Raw genomic sequence first — 13,672 nt, 5'->3', positions numbered from 1 at the left:
CTCTTTGGGAAGTTTGACTAAGATAGAAGGAGAGGGGGAACCGAGTGGATGTGGGGTTTAGAATAGGGGAAAGCTGACATGTTGTGCACACCGAGAAGCAGGAAAGAATGGAGAAGCAACAAAAGTACAAGTACAGGGGTTGGAGGCCTGATCATCTTGGTATCCGATGTTAGTTGGCAGAGCCATGGAAGAAGCTATAATCTCTTCCTTCCTTGATTGAGGAAGACAGCAGGAGGAGGTGATCCTTGGATACAGTCTCACTGCAAAGCAGATAGGAATGTGAGCCAAAGGACAGGGCAGACTGAGAAACTGAGATGGACCAGAGTGGAGTGGAAAAGCTATGGGAATGGCCACATATCCCTTTCTCTGAGCTGTATAACAGAGATGGGCAGAAACCAACCCTGCAGACTGATGGGGAGGAAGGAGAAAGGCAGGGCTGCCTTCAAGCCCAGCTCCTGGCAAGGTGAGCCTGTACCTGGCATAGAAGGCTGCTTCCTAGTTGAAAGAAGACTTGGAGGGAGATTAGCTGGGGTGAGACAGGGTCCAATGGAGACCACATGTCTATGCTATCAGGAAGGGAAGTTGGAAAGGCAGCCAGGAAGATGTCAGGAAGAAAGAGGAAGGGTGTGTGCTAGATCCCCAAGAGGAAAAAGCAGCTGAATTTAGCAGCTGGAGGGGTGTCAAGGTCAGAAGTATCAAGGAATCTCAGTAAGTCCAGAGTTCTAGGGCAAATACTCTCTCTCTCTCTCTCTCTCTCTCTCTCTCTCTCTCATTTGCATGAGTTATGGATATCTGACCTGGTATCCTGGGGACCTCTACTGCCCTAGGATTCAGAGGGTTGAGTGGTTCCGAATCTAGATCTGCTTAGTAAAAGTGTGTCCTTGGGAAAATTACTTTGCCTCTCTGTGCCTCGTTTCCACTTATAAAATAGAGAGAAGTCTACCTTTGTAGCATTGGTATAACAATTAGACAGTGCATATGTAAAGTGCTTGGAACACTACTGACATACACAAAGAGCTCAAAATTTTATTTTTATTAACTTTGCTCCAGTGGTGGGGACCTGCCTCTCCAGGTTTAGGCCAAGACAGCAGAGCTCCATCCCTCCCTCCTGCCCTAGATTAGGAACACTGGAAAGTTTGGGGCACAGACTCCACAGACTGCTACTGCAGAGAGATCGGTTTCCCTGGGAGAGCAGTCAGAGGGCTGGGACTTGGCCCTGCACACAGTCACACTTCCTGGGTTTTCCAGGGCAATTCAGATTTCAAAGCCTCTGCTCTCCGGTGCTGTTACAGACAGCAGAACTCAGCACCCTGTGTCCCTGAAGTCCAATCACTGCAAATACAGGGCCCCATTCTGAAGCTGTGTTCCAGCAGATGACTCTCCCCGGCCAAGGAAACTGCCACTTTATCAAGGGCACGGGGAATACGGTCAGGCAAGGAAAGGGTACTCACCCAGCCCCGGGGAAAAGGGAAACCACGGAAGGGGAAAGGCCAGGGGCAGTCATAACTCCCAACCTTGAGACAGATGTGTTGGGGGGTGGAGGGGGCCAGCAAACTGTACTTGAGAATTTGGATACGGAGGAACAGGCCCTTCACTACAGCCAGCAGAATTCTGCTCTAACTCGAAGGACAGCATGGAAGGGGGCAGCTTTTGGGCTCACCCTGCCTGCTGGGATTCCCCAGCTGCAGCTGTCAATGGCTCAATTCCTCACTGTCCCGGAGGGCACTGGCCAAGGACCTCCTTCCAATCTCCAGGCTGGGCTAGCACACCCTACCCGCGGCCTGGCTGGGGGAGGCAACGGCCCAGAAGGAGCGGTGGGAGGGACTGAAATGACCAGACCTCTGGAACCCTGCGGGTGTGAGAGACCCTGCAGGGAGGGGGCGGCGCTGATTGACAGGCGGCTCCCAGGTAGGGTCTGCGCTCTATCTAGTCAATGAAACGAGAAGGGGTTCGGAGGCTGCTGAGATCCCATGGGACGTGCAGCCCCTAAGCCCAGCTACTGGGCAATGTCCCGGCCTAGGGCTGGATGACACCAAGGGACGCCGCGCAGGGATGTGTCTAGGGTCCCAGCCTTCTCCAAGACCCCAAGCCGGTCCAGCACAGGGTTCCTGCGGGCAGGTCCGGTCCAGAGGTGACACCCAGAACCGGTCAGCAAGGCGGAGCCTGATTGCCCTACCCGGCTGGGCCCCTACTCACCGGCCTGGCGCAGGAAGGATCCGCGCGTCGCTGCAGCACCGGGGGCTCGCCCGGGGCTTGGCCCGGCCGGCCAGCCGGCTGAAGGCAGCTCCACGCCGCCGCCGCCGCCTCCTCCTCCCTGTCTTCGGCCCGCCCCGCTCCCGCCCCTCCCGTACACTTTCCACAGGAAATGATTAACTCGGGCTGCGGCGCGTTCCCATGGCAACTGGCTGTACCCGGCGGGGAGGGGGGCGGCGCGCGCCCTCGTGCACACACTCGCGCTTGTCCTCACGCACACGCCGGTGCACACGTGTGCTCACCCTCTGGTGCACACATGCCCGTGCTTTCCTGAACAGGCTCGCGCCCTTTGCTTCCAACACACGCCGCACACATGCCTTTACACAAGTGCCCTCAGAGCTCTCTAGGGTCCCACTCCGGGCAGGAAGCAGACTCCTGACAGCTCACACTCGCACCAGTACCCACAGCCTCACACCCGAGTAGAAAACTTTCACACTCTCGAGCCGGTACGCACACATAACACATTTTGCACACAGGCTCTCAAGCGAAAGCATGTTTTCTTCCCGTTCTAGCAAGCACACGTGGTCTTGCACACGAGGTGGTACAAGTACACACTTTCACAAGTTCCTGTGTGCTCTGGCACGCGTGCTGTGCACCTCACATATATGGTCTCACCCCCCCAGCACCCACACTTTGGCCAGGCTGCCTCCTTCCCAGGAGACCCCTGGCGCACCCTGCCCTGCCCCAGCAAATGGAGCTCTCTCAGCTGGGAGCTGCCTGGGGTTAAGGTAAAACCTCCCCCTGAGCGCCAGTGAAAACGGGCCCGGGGGCAGCAGCTCCCTGCCTAGCCTTAGCCCCAGCCCCAGCCCCAGCCCCAGCCTCAGCCCCAGCCCCAGCCCCAGCAGGCCCTCCTCAGGGTGTGCCTGGGAGCCTTGGGAAAGGCCTGGAAGAGAGCAGGGGACGATAGCCAGAGGGACAGCTGACCGGAGGAGCCACTCTGTTCTTTGTCTCTGGAACAGAGGCGGCATTTTGTTCTGGAGTCAGCACCAGTTGCACCCCCTGGCCCCCCAGTGTGTAGGAGGAGGCAGCAGTAACTCAGAAGCCAGCCTGGCGCAGGCCGATGGTCCCGCAGATAACCCGAGCATGGTGGGCATTCTGCCCCTTCCTGTTTGGCAGGGGATGGCCCAGGAGGGCACCGGAGAGGTTGTCTCCTGCTGCTGCCTGGGCACTGGGCTGGCAGTCAAGAATCTCCTCTGGAGATGGAGCCAAGGGCCTGGGTCTCGCAGTGGCCTGGATGCCAGACCAGGACAGTAACAATCCCCCATCTGGAATTGGGTTAGAGCCTGTTTTATTTTCTGAGATTCTGTAGTGAAGGCTCAATAGAGAGTAAATGTCTCTCTCCTAGAATCCTTCCCTGGGGAGTTAGATTTCCAGCCAATGGGAGAGAGAGCCCTCTTATGGGAGTTACTCTCTCAGAACCCCCGTCTGACCAGAAGATTGCTGATCAAGTATCTCCCGTTATTAGAGCCCATATTCACTGATTGGGACAGGTAGATAGTACCTGCTTTAAAGTTTTTGTATAAAGCCAGAAGCCATGTCTTAAGAGTTACTTTACTGACATTAACTACAGGTTCCTTCCAGAAAAGCATAAGCCAGATTTTTTAGGTTAATAACATTTATTGTTCTTTTTTCTCTGATTACAAAATAATAGATGTCCATTGTAACCATAATCCCTCTCCTGGAGATGAATGCTGCCAACACTTCAGGACAGCTTTTTTTCCTGTGCTCATAATAGATACCATTTACTCAAAGCTAACTTTGTGCCAGGCACTGTGCTAAGCTCTTTATAAACAAGATTTAACCCTGATCACCCTAGGAAGTGGCCACCATCATAGCCCCATTTTTTAAGGAATGAAAACCAAGCCTCAGAAAGTTCATTTACAAACCCAGTGTGAGTCAGAGCTGTGCTGTGAGCCCAGTAGTGATCTAAGCACACAGAGCATCATCCCATGTGCATAAATACAAGAGTTTATTAAGATCAAAGCACCTGTGAAGGAAAAGAGAGAACTGACAAAGTGGGAGGAGACAGTTTTGAAATTCTAGGAAATACCTGACTTGAAATATAAAAACTGATTGTTAAACAATTGTTGGAATTTGTTTTACAAATACACACTACCACCAGGAACTGCATACCAACTCCAAGGTCATTTCTATCCCAGAAACTTCACTGATAGTTTACATGGAGCTGCCAACTCTCCCCTGGCCACAGAGGTGGTGGAGGATTTGCCAGAAACCTGACCATCTGAACATGAACCTTTGGTTTTAACTCTTCCTCTGCTAAAGAGGTAGCTGTCCCCAGACAGAAGCTGGTGGCCCAAACACTACAAATCCATACCCATGCCCATCCTGTTCCCCGGCCAGGTCAGCATTGCCATCTTTGTGTTCAAAGGGCCTGATACCCCAACCTCTGATGCATCCATAAGAGATGTAACCAAGGGCCTGGGTTCCTTTCCCTGGAGGGCAGCAAAGAGGGGAAATGAAACCAGATTATGTTTGATCTGATCCCATAGAAACCCAGAGCCAAGTACAAATAAGATGTACATGATTTTCAAGTTTGAACAATTTAACTTGAGACCCAATCCTGTCCTGCCCTTTGCAAATGGTGACCCCTTACCCAAAGGCCTCTTGCTGCCCTCACCCTGCTGCCACCTGCCTCGTATCTGACTGGTTTCTGCTCTCCTTTGAGTCCTGCCAGCTTAGTATTCATCATCCTGGATGCCCAAAGACACCAGGAGGCAGATGGGCCCCACCCTGGACTGTGATGGCTTTTCCTGTCCAGGGCATCCCCTCCTGGGGAGCAGGGCCCTTTCCTGACATGATGACAAGAAAAGCCTCAGCACATGGCATGGTGTCACATGTCTGTTCACTAAACACACACAGGGCATGCAGAATTCAAAGAACAGGGTGCATGAAACATATCCAGACTTTCTTCCCATGTGAATTCATGAAACTTCCTACCAGAAGCAAAAGGATACTTCAAGCAATTATTTGTATGGTCAGTAAGGAGCACCCTGCAGCTATGAATGTGTGCATCTTTTCAGTATCTTGGGTAATGATTTTTTTTTTTTTTGAGATGAGGTCTCACTGTGTGGCCCAGGCTGGCCTTGAACTGCTGGCCTCAAACAATCTTCCTGCCTCAGCTTCCTGTGTAGCTACGACTACAGCCACATGCCATCATGCCAAGCTAACAGTTTCTTGAAGAAAACATTCTGACATTAAGAGTTCCATATTAAGCAATCCTGACTCCATCAGGTGCTGGCTGGAATGTGCATCTTCCTGTACCCCGGAAATCATTATCATGAACTGGGAAGAGACCCTTGGCTGGACTTCAACTTTCTCCTGCCTGTGTCCGCCCTACCATGCCCTGGGGGCTCAGCAGATACTTGAAGGACTAACACTTCTCACCCAGTCCCCTTCCTGCTCCCTCTGGGTTTCCCCTAAAAGCCCAGTTAACAGGGAAAACTATCACCCCATTTTCAGAGGTCCCCGCAAGGAGCCCAGGCAGTGGTGGCCTCTCTATATCTGACCCAGGTGGGACCCTACCACTCTCTAGGGTGAAAGGAACTAAACCTAGTTCTGCCCTGCAAGGAATTTGGCAGAGATTCCCTCCCTCCTGCATGCCGGGAGGAAAGCAAATGGATGCCATTTTTACCTTTATCATTTCCTGTAGTCTAAAAAAATGAGAGGTATTCGAGCATTGGAGAAACAATGTAGTAAGCACCAGGTAATAAAAAGATTTAGCAAGAATGGCTGCAGGAGTAGCACAGCCAGATAAGCCCTCCCTGCTCCTCACAAATGCTCCCCTCTGCTTCACTTGCTGCTCTCAGCTCCTCGCCCCCCATAAGCCATTCTGTGCATTATTAACCTCATTCCTACTTTCCATCTCTTTCTTATGCACTTCTATCTGCTGCAAATTCTAGGTGGCTTTATGGCTTTTAAAAAATTTATTTTATTTTTGTATGCTTGCTGGCTTCCATCTCCTAGACTTAAAGGATGCTCCTGCCTCAGCCTCTCCAGTAGCTAGGACTACAATCTCAGACCACCACACCCTGCACGGTGTTTTTTTTTTTAATTTGATTTTTTTCTACACAAATGTAATAGAAACCAAGAAAAGGAAAAGCCACCCTTATCTTACTGTCATTGACCCAGATTTTCATTCAGGCAAACATATAGTAAAAAGAGACAGAACAGAACAATCATTAGAAGTGGGTTTGGAGGCCAGGCCAAATTAGTCACGATTTAATAAAGATTGTCCATATTACTTTTTCTATCAAGGCCTGCTCTTTTCTGCAGACCCCAGACTGAAATTGAGGCTGAGATCCCATGTAGCACTAGGGTACCACTAAAAAGAACTATTATTTTTAGTGGCTGTATAGTATTCCACAAAGAGGCACTGCCTGGTCCAAGTAGACAATGCCAGGTGGGCCAATATCTGAGCAGCACCCAAGTTTTCACCTTTATATACAGCATTGTTATCAACATTACCTCCCACACAAGCCCATCATTCCCAGGAAGGGGGTGGGGGGGAAAGGGGCTATCTGTTTTATAAACTCTTTCTGAATAGAATCTCTGCATTTTGTTTTTGCTTCTGACACATCGACAGATTGTGCTCAGAAGGGCTGTACCAAATTTACACAGGCGTTGGCAGCATTTTTTGAAGAGAACTACTTTTCACTCTAATTTACAGATTTTCTCTTGATCTCAGATTCTGGCCCTGGCTGGTTCTTCTGAGAGGCACAAGGCATGCAGGGCAAGGTCTGAGTGACAGCTGTCAGCAAAGGGAGCTGCCAGCCAAGCAGAGCCTGAGGGAGCCAGGGCACTGGCTTGGGCTCCCCTCCCCACCTGCTCTCAAGTCCCCAGCCACCTTTCCAGGCGGCTCCATGCCATTCCACTGCCCTGAAGCCTAGCAGCACATGGAGGGCTCTGCCCAGGCAGCCACCAGCCCTGGTTGCTCTCACCTCCCCCTGGAGCTTCCTGCTGGCTTCTTGCAATAAGTCGGTCAGTCACCCTGGAAAGAAAGTCCAGGGGCCAGGGCAGGGACAGTGTCTGTGGGGAAAGTCTTGTTCTAGAAAACCCCAGCCTCAGGCCCTGACCACCGAGCTGCAGCTTCAGCCACGCCAGCTCCTAGCCAGCCTCCTCCCTCTCCCCACCCCCCTTTGGGCTGCCCTTGTTTGCAAACAGCCACGGAAATTTTGATGCTGCTGATTAACCAGCCTCCCACGGTGGGCTCTCGGCTCTTAGTCATCCCCACAAGGCCACTTCCGCCCACCTACTGATGTTACCTGTGCCCAGGTGACAGGGAACAAGGGGTAGAGGATCTCTGGGGTTTCAGTGGCTTCTGTCTGCCAAATCTGGGGGAGAGGTGAGAGTCCCAGGGGCAGCTGCATCCCAGAGAGTGAAGGTGGAAGTTGCTGCTGCCCGAGCCTGGCCCTGTGCACTGGGCAACCTGGGGTCTGCACTTAGGTGCGGCCCTGCAGGGTCAGTGCCAGCGCCAGTGCATACTGGACCCCCAGCCAGAGGCACAGGTACACTGGACCCACAAAAACCTGATTGGCCAATGAGAGCCAGGGGTTCCTTCTACTCCTGTTAGGGCCACTTGGCATTGAAAGGGAAGAACTCCGAGGCACTGCTTGTGGTGTAAATCTCCACAGGCAGATAGCCCAGGACACACCCAGCCACACAGTGCAGATGGCCCTGTCCTAGGTGAACACGGATGCCCCCAGCCATCCTGAGGGGCCCAGCCTGGGGTCAAACCCATGAGCCCACCAAGCAGCTTCAGGCAGTAACTCAGATTTTGCTCTGCTGCGGAGCACACATCCAGACAGGCACTCTGCTCATGCCCTGCAACTTGTGCTTTCGGAGAGAAGAGATCTGGGTACCAGGAGACTCAGCTGCTGAAAAGCCCCAGCCAAGGATGGAACTGAGCGCTTTCCAGGGCAGAAAAGCCGAGTGGCTCAGGCAGGCGGCAGACAGCGGTGGAGGGAGTGCTGGTTGGTGCCAGATGGAGGGCTATGGGGGCCCTTGCCCCTGTGATGAGGTACCCCTCTAGCAGCTGGGTCCCTGTCAGGTCCTGAGCCCCTGCACCACTCTGCCTCCCAGGGTGGTCAGGCCGTTCTTGTCCCATGGCCACTCCTCCCTCAGCATACATCAAGGCTCTTCCCAGCTGCCTGCAGCCACCCTGCCCAGTTTCTCACCCACCATCCCCGGCCACAAGAGAAAGGTCCTTAAGTAGGCCACATGTTCCCACCTTGGGGCTGCCAGTTAGCTGTGTGCCAGCAGCCTGTGCACCTGTGAGGCCCCAGGAAGACACCAGGCTTCCTGACCCTGAGCAGTGAGAAGCCAGGACCCCCTTCCCTTCCCTTAGCTCACCTGGCACAGGAGTGGTAGCTGCTGGGGACTCATCAGCCTCCTCCATTACACCGGAGCTCCCTAATCAGGCTTCCCTACTATGTGACTTGAAGAAGAGACAACCTATCTGAGCTCAGTGTCCTCAAAAAAGGTACTATTTATTAAGCACTTACTATATGCCACATGCTAAGTATTTTATGTGTATGATCATATTTAATCCTTACAGTACCCTATGAGGTGGGTACTATTATCCACATTACAGATGAGAAACTGTTACTGTACTGTTAAGACTACCACCATCACCATTATCCCCCCACCCCACCCCTATTATTGGGGCTTGAACCAAGGAGAACTGAGCTATGGCCTCAGCCCTTCTTGTTTTTAGATAGGGTCTCACTAAGTTGCCCAGGCTGGCCTGGAACTTGCAATCCTCCTGCCTCAGCCTCCCAAATAGCTAGGATTACAGGGTTCTTTCCCTTCTCCCATTAGAGCTGTCTACAGCACAGAAACCATGGTGAACAGGCTGCCTGGCCAGTGGCGAGCTAGCTCTGAGGGCCCTGGAGGCATATTTGTAACCAGAACAGCTTCAGGGTTGATGTTGCCCACTCAAGGGCACAGGAACAGAATTTTCCACCATGGCCCCAGTGTCTCCTAGAGTCCTTGTCCCTTCCACACACCTCCCAGAAGCTCCATGCACTGCCAGTTCTCTGCCCATCACTGCCCACCTGGTCAAGCAGGGGCCACCTGGGCACCTAACCTGCCTCTTCCCCCAGGAGCCCGAGGCTGCCCCAATGGGTGCTGTGCCAGGCAGGAGAAATGTGGGCCCTGAAAAGGAAACTGAGTTGGGCAGTCCTGCAAAACTCTCCTCTACCAGGGGCCCTTGGAAAAGAGAGGGAGACAAGATCTGCCTGCTCCCTCAGCTCTGCCAGCTGTGGTCCGTCCAACAGCACAGTCACCAAGTTCTTCTGTGTCACCCAAACGCCCCCAGACTGCTTTCCTGCCACTCCCGCATGGCGGGCACATGTGCAGTGCTCAGTGCCTGCATTAAGTCTGAGCCCAAGGGGGCCGGGGATCATTCACACACAGACCCAGCAGGGTCCTTGAAATTCAGGGTCCTGTTCCTTTTCCCCAAGGTCTAGGTCTCCTCAGTCCTGGTGTAAATTAGCAGCCATAAACAGGTACCCACAGAGGGGCTGCCGAGCCCCCTTCCCACTGTATCTGAGCGTACCTATGTATGCATGGTTATCTACGTAGATACGCAAGTGTATCTAAGTATGCATGGTTATTCCACAAATGTGCCTGAGATGTTGGAGAGAGAGGAGAGGGTGAGCCCACCTCTAAGAGCTCCTCAAATTCTCAAAACTTCCCCATTACAGGCAAGAAAGCTGAGCCTCTAAAGGATAAAGTGGGGATGTCAGGTGTGGTGGCACACACCTGTAATCCCAGTGTTTCAGAGGCTGAGGCAGAAGGATGTTAAGTTCAAGTCTGGGCTATGCTGAGTTTGAGGCCAGCCTAAGCTACTCCACAGTGAGGCCCTGTCTCAGAAAACAAAGACAAAAGCAAAATCATAGGACTCCTTGCCCCAGACTGAGACGTGGTGACTGACCCTGAGAGGTGGGGAAACAGCTCTCTCCTCGTCCAGCATGGTTCACCTCCAGGAGCTGTCTCCCTCCCTTCCTTCCTTTCCCCTGGAGGAAGCCCCGGGAGCCTTGCCTTGGTGTTGGAACGGGATCCGGGCAGAGGGGCAAGGGAAACCTGGGCTCAGAAGTGCCGAAGTGAGTCAGGGCCTTGAAGTGAGTCAGGCCTAGCCTCTCTTGGAGAGCAGGGGATCAGCTGATGTTCCTGTCTGCATGACAAAACCACAACAGGCTGTAGAGTGACAGCCTGGGGCTCCAAAGTGCCCTCAGAAGGTTGTTGCCAGACAGGTTTGTGAGGCATCCTCAAGCCAGGCTCCAGAACCAGGCTGAGCTGTTCCCATCCCAGGCGGCGCCCAGGAGGCTGGCACAGGACAGCCACCACCCCCTCACAACAGGGACACACAGAGGGCCCCCCAGACCTCAGCGTTAGCCCCCTCCAGGCTCCTGGAAGTCAGCCACCGCCCCTAGAGCAGCCACATGCTTCAGGAAGGGTTAAGGGGAGACCGTGGCCTAGGGCTGCCCTTCCCACCCCACTTCTTGCAAGACTTGGGGTTGGGGGGCTGAAGGGATCCCCCAAACCGGTCCACAGCCATCACAACCTACCTTATCCATAAGTAATACTGAGGACGGTGGCAGTAATGACTGCGTGTGCCGTGGTGTTGAGTGCTTTTCCAGCACTGTCACATGTATTGGTTTCCTGTGGTTGCTGTAACAAAATCACTACCTACTGGGTGACTTAGGACATTGGAAATGTATTCCCTCATGGTTCTGGAGGCTGGAAGTGCATATTCAAGGCTATCAGCAAGGCCTCTAGGGAAGATTCCTTCCTGGCCTCTCCCAGCTCCTAAGGAGTGCTGCCCATCTTTGGTTTTCCTTGGTTGTAGATGGGAAAAGAAGGGAGAGAGACAGGCTCCCAGGGTCCTAATGATACCTTACTGGCCCACTAGTTAGGGGGACATCATGGCACATATCTATAATCCCAGCAGTCTCGGAGGCTGAGGCAGGAGGATTCCAAGTTTGAGTCCAGCCTGGGAAATTTAGTGAATTAATGAGAGCCTGTTTTCAAAATTTTTTAAATAAAATAAGGGCTGGGGATGTATCTTAGTGCAAAGGCTCTAGGTTCAACACCCAGTTCTGGAAAAAAGGAAGAGGAAACCAGTCATACTGGATTTGAGGCACACTCTGATCCAATATAATCTTGGCATACAGCTGCTGGGACCCTATTTCCAAATAAGCTCATATTCTCAGGTTTTGGGTGGGCATATTATTCAACACAGTACATCACATGGAATCCTCTCAACTCATCGGAAACTACTCTTATCCCCATCTTACAGATAGGAGACGCAAGAGTTTAAGCAACTTGCCAGAGGTCACATAGCCAGGATGGAAACCTGGCTTCTCTGTTACCAGACTCCAAGCTATGTGGACCCAGACATTGCCACCTCCATCTCCTCCCAGGGGCCAGGCAACTCATCATTCCTGAGCTGGTCACTGCGCTTCCTTCCTCCAGCCACAGCCCCAAGGAAAGAGGGCTTCGTTAATTAACTCAGCCAAGCCCGCACAGCTAATGAGTCGTGGGTCCACCATGTAAGCCCACCAGGGGACCTAACGGAACCTTTTGGAGCTTTTCCAGCTAAGCCAGCTAAGGCTATTTGTGCCAGGTGATCAGTGGCACTGCCATGTTTACTGATAACACCCACTCAGCCACACCCAACAGCTCATAAAAGGTGTTATAAATCTGTGGTTTAGACTGGCCTCAAGTATCAGCCCAGCTGTTTGAGTGGTTACACAGTGGACGTGATCCAGGTCAAGAATCTGAGTATGATGCCACATGCTCCCAGCACTCTGAGAGCCTACAAAGTGACTATAAACTCCTGGCACTCTCAAGAGGCTGAGGTAGGAGGATCACAAATCCAAGCTCAACCTGACTTAGCAAGACTTTGTCTCAAGATTAAGAAAAAAAGAAAAAAAACCTAGGACCAGGGATATAGTTTAGTGTGAAAGCCCTGGATTCAATCCCTGTATCACAAAAAGGAAAAAGAAAAAAAGGCCTCACAGCAAGCAGCTGAGCTGAGGAGCCAGGAGGCAGCGACAGATGTGGCAGACACTGCTCCTCCCACTGCGAAGGTGGCAGCTCAGGCACAGCCCCACCAGCAGCCCTGAGTCTGGCTGCAAGTGGCGTCCAAGTTTGTACTGAATGTTCACAAGAGCTCCGAGAAGCACTGTTGTTACGTCCACTTTCCCAGAGTAGGAAATGAGGCCAGGGGAAGTTCACTCTGCTGGCAGGCGGGCAGGCAGGGAGGAGGCGGCAAGCCCAGAGGGCTGGAGGCTTGGGCTGAGGAAGGATGAGGCTGAGGATCAGAAGACCAGGACAAGGCAGGGTTCCCCAGGCAGTGCGGCCAAGGGACAGGGCACACAGAGGCCACCATAGGCAGAAGACAGGGCCTGGAGGACTTCTATCTGGACCCCATACACACAGCAGCCAGGGTCTTAACTATAAAGGAGACTGCATCAGTGTCTAACTTTAAAAGCCTCAGTGGCTTCCTGTGGGGCTTACAATAGAACACAAACCCCTTCCTGTGGTCACCAAGGCTGCCCAGGGCAGGCCCAGTGACCAACCCACCTCCTCTCAGCTCCAGTTACACAGGCTTCCTCCTTGTTCCCAAACTGCCACCAGGCCTTTGCCCTTACTGCTCCCTCTGCCTGGAGCGCCATCCCGGGCACTCTACATGTTGGCTCCTCTTCCTTAGAGTCTCAGCTCAGCTGTCCCCACATCAGAGGAGCCTTAGAGTCAGTGGCTCCCAGTTAGTCTCTTATCTTTTCTCCCTGTTTTAACTTGAGTATTTATAGTTTGTTCCTTAATCATCTTCCTCCCATCAAGGCAAGAAATTTGTGGGGGTTTTTTGGTTTTTTTTTTTTTTTTTTTTTTTTTTTTTGCAGTACTAGGGATTGAACCCAGGACCTCACCCATGGTAGGCAAGCGCTCTACCACTAAGCTACATTCCCAGCCCTTTTTATTTTGAGATGGTATATCGCTAAGTTGCCCGGGTAGGTCTGGAACTTGCAACCCTCCTGACTCAGTGTCGCAAGTACCTGACATTACAGGCATGTGCCACTATCCCCCCCACCTAAGGACTTGGTCTTGTTCCCTACTGACCCCAGCACCTACCACACTGCCACACACACAACAGGTCTGCCTGCAGCGGTATTCCCTGAATGGACAAATGAATGAAGGCAGGAGTGAATAGAGATTCACAGTCCCCTCTGGATTATAAATAGCCTGGACTGGCAGGTGGATGTCGTGAGGAGAGAGGCCTGGAGAGCAGGGCCCAAGTGCAACCTGCTGGGGAAATACTAGGAAAGCCGAGGGGTGGCTGGGCCTCAAACCAGGAGGACTTCCTGGAGGAGTGACCAGACTCCATGAGAAAGCTGGG

At 52.6% G+C, this 13,672-nt stretch overlaps 1 protein-coding gene across 13 annotated transcripts in view; it reads right to left on the bottom strand.

Annotated features, from left to right (window-relative positions):
- Nucleotides 1–13,672, bottom strand: part of Kifc3 (kinesin family member C3) — an 85,483-nt gene that overhangs the window by 30,252 nt on the left and 41,559 nt on the right. For 3 of the 13 annotated variants that reach the window (XM_087205966.1, XM_013071602.3, XM_087205979.1), the window contains exon 1: nt 2,197–2,327. The exons of 8 other annotated variants lie outside the window; for them this stretch is intronic. The gene's annotated coding sequence lies outside the window, so the exon portion shown is untranslated. Of the gene's footprint in view, nt 1–2,196; nt 2,359–13,672 lie in introns of those variants that run through there. 2 more of the 13 variants (XM_087205971.1, XM_087205964.1) reach the window with 2 other exon arrangements.

This window comes from Heterocephalus glaber, unplaced genomic scaffold (assembly GCF_053883595.1).
Source record: "Heterocephalus glaber isolate CG9 unplaced genomic scaffold, H.glaber_assembly_v1.0 deba00000071, whole genome shotgun sequence".
Lineage (NCBI taxonomy): Eukaryota > Metazoa > Chordata > Mammalia > Rodentia > Bathyergidae > Heterocephalus > Heterocephalus glaber.
This window is presented reverse-complemented; position numbering and strand designations above follow the sequence as displayed.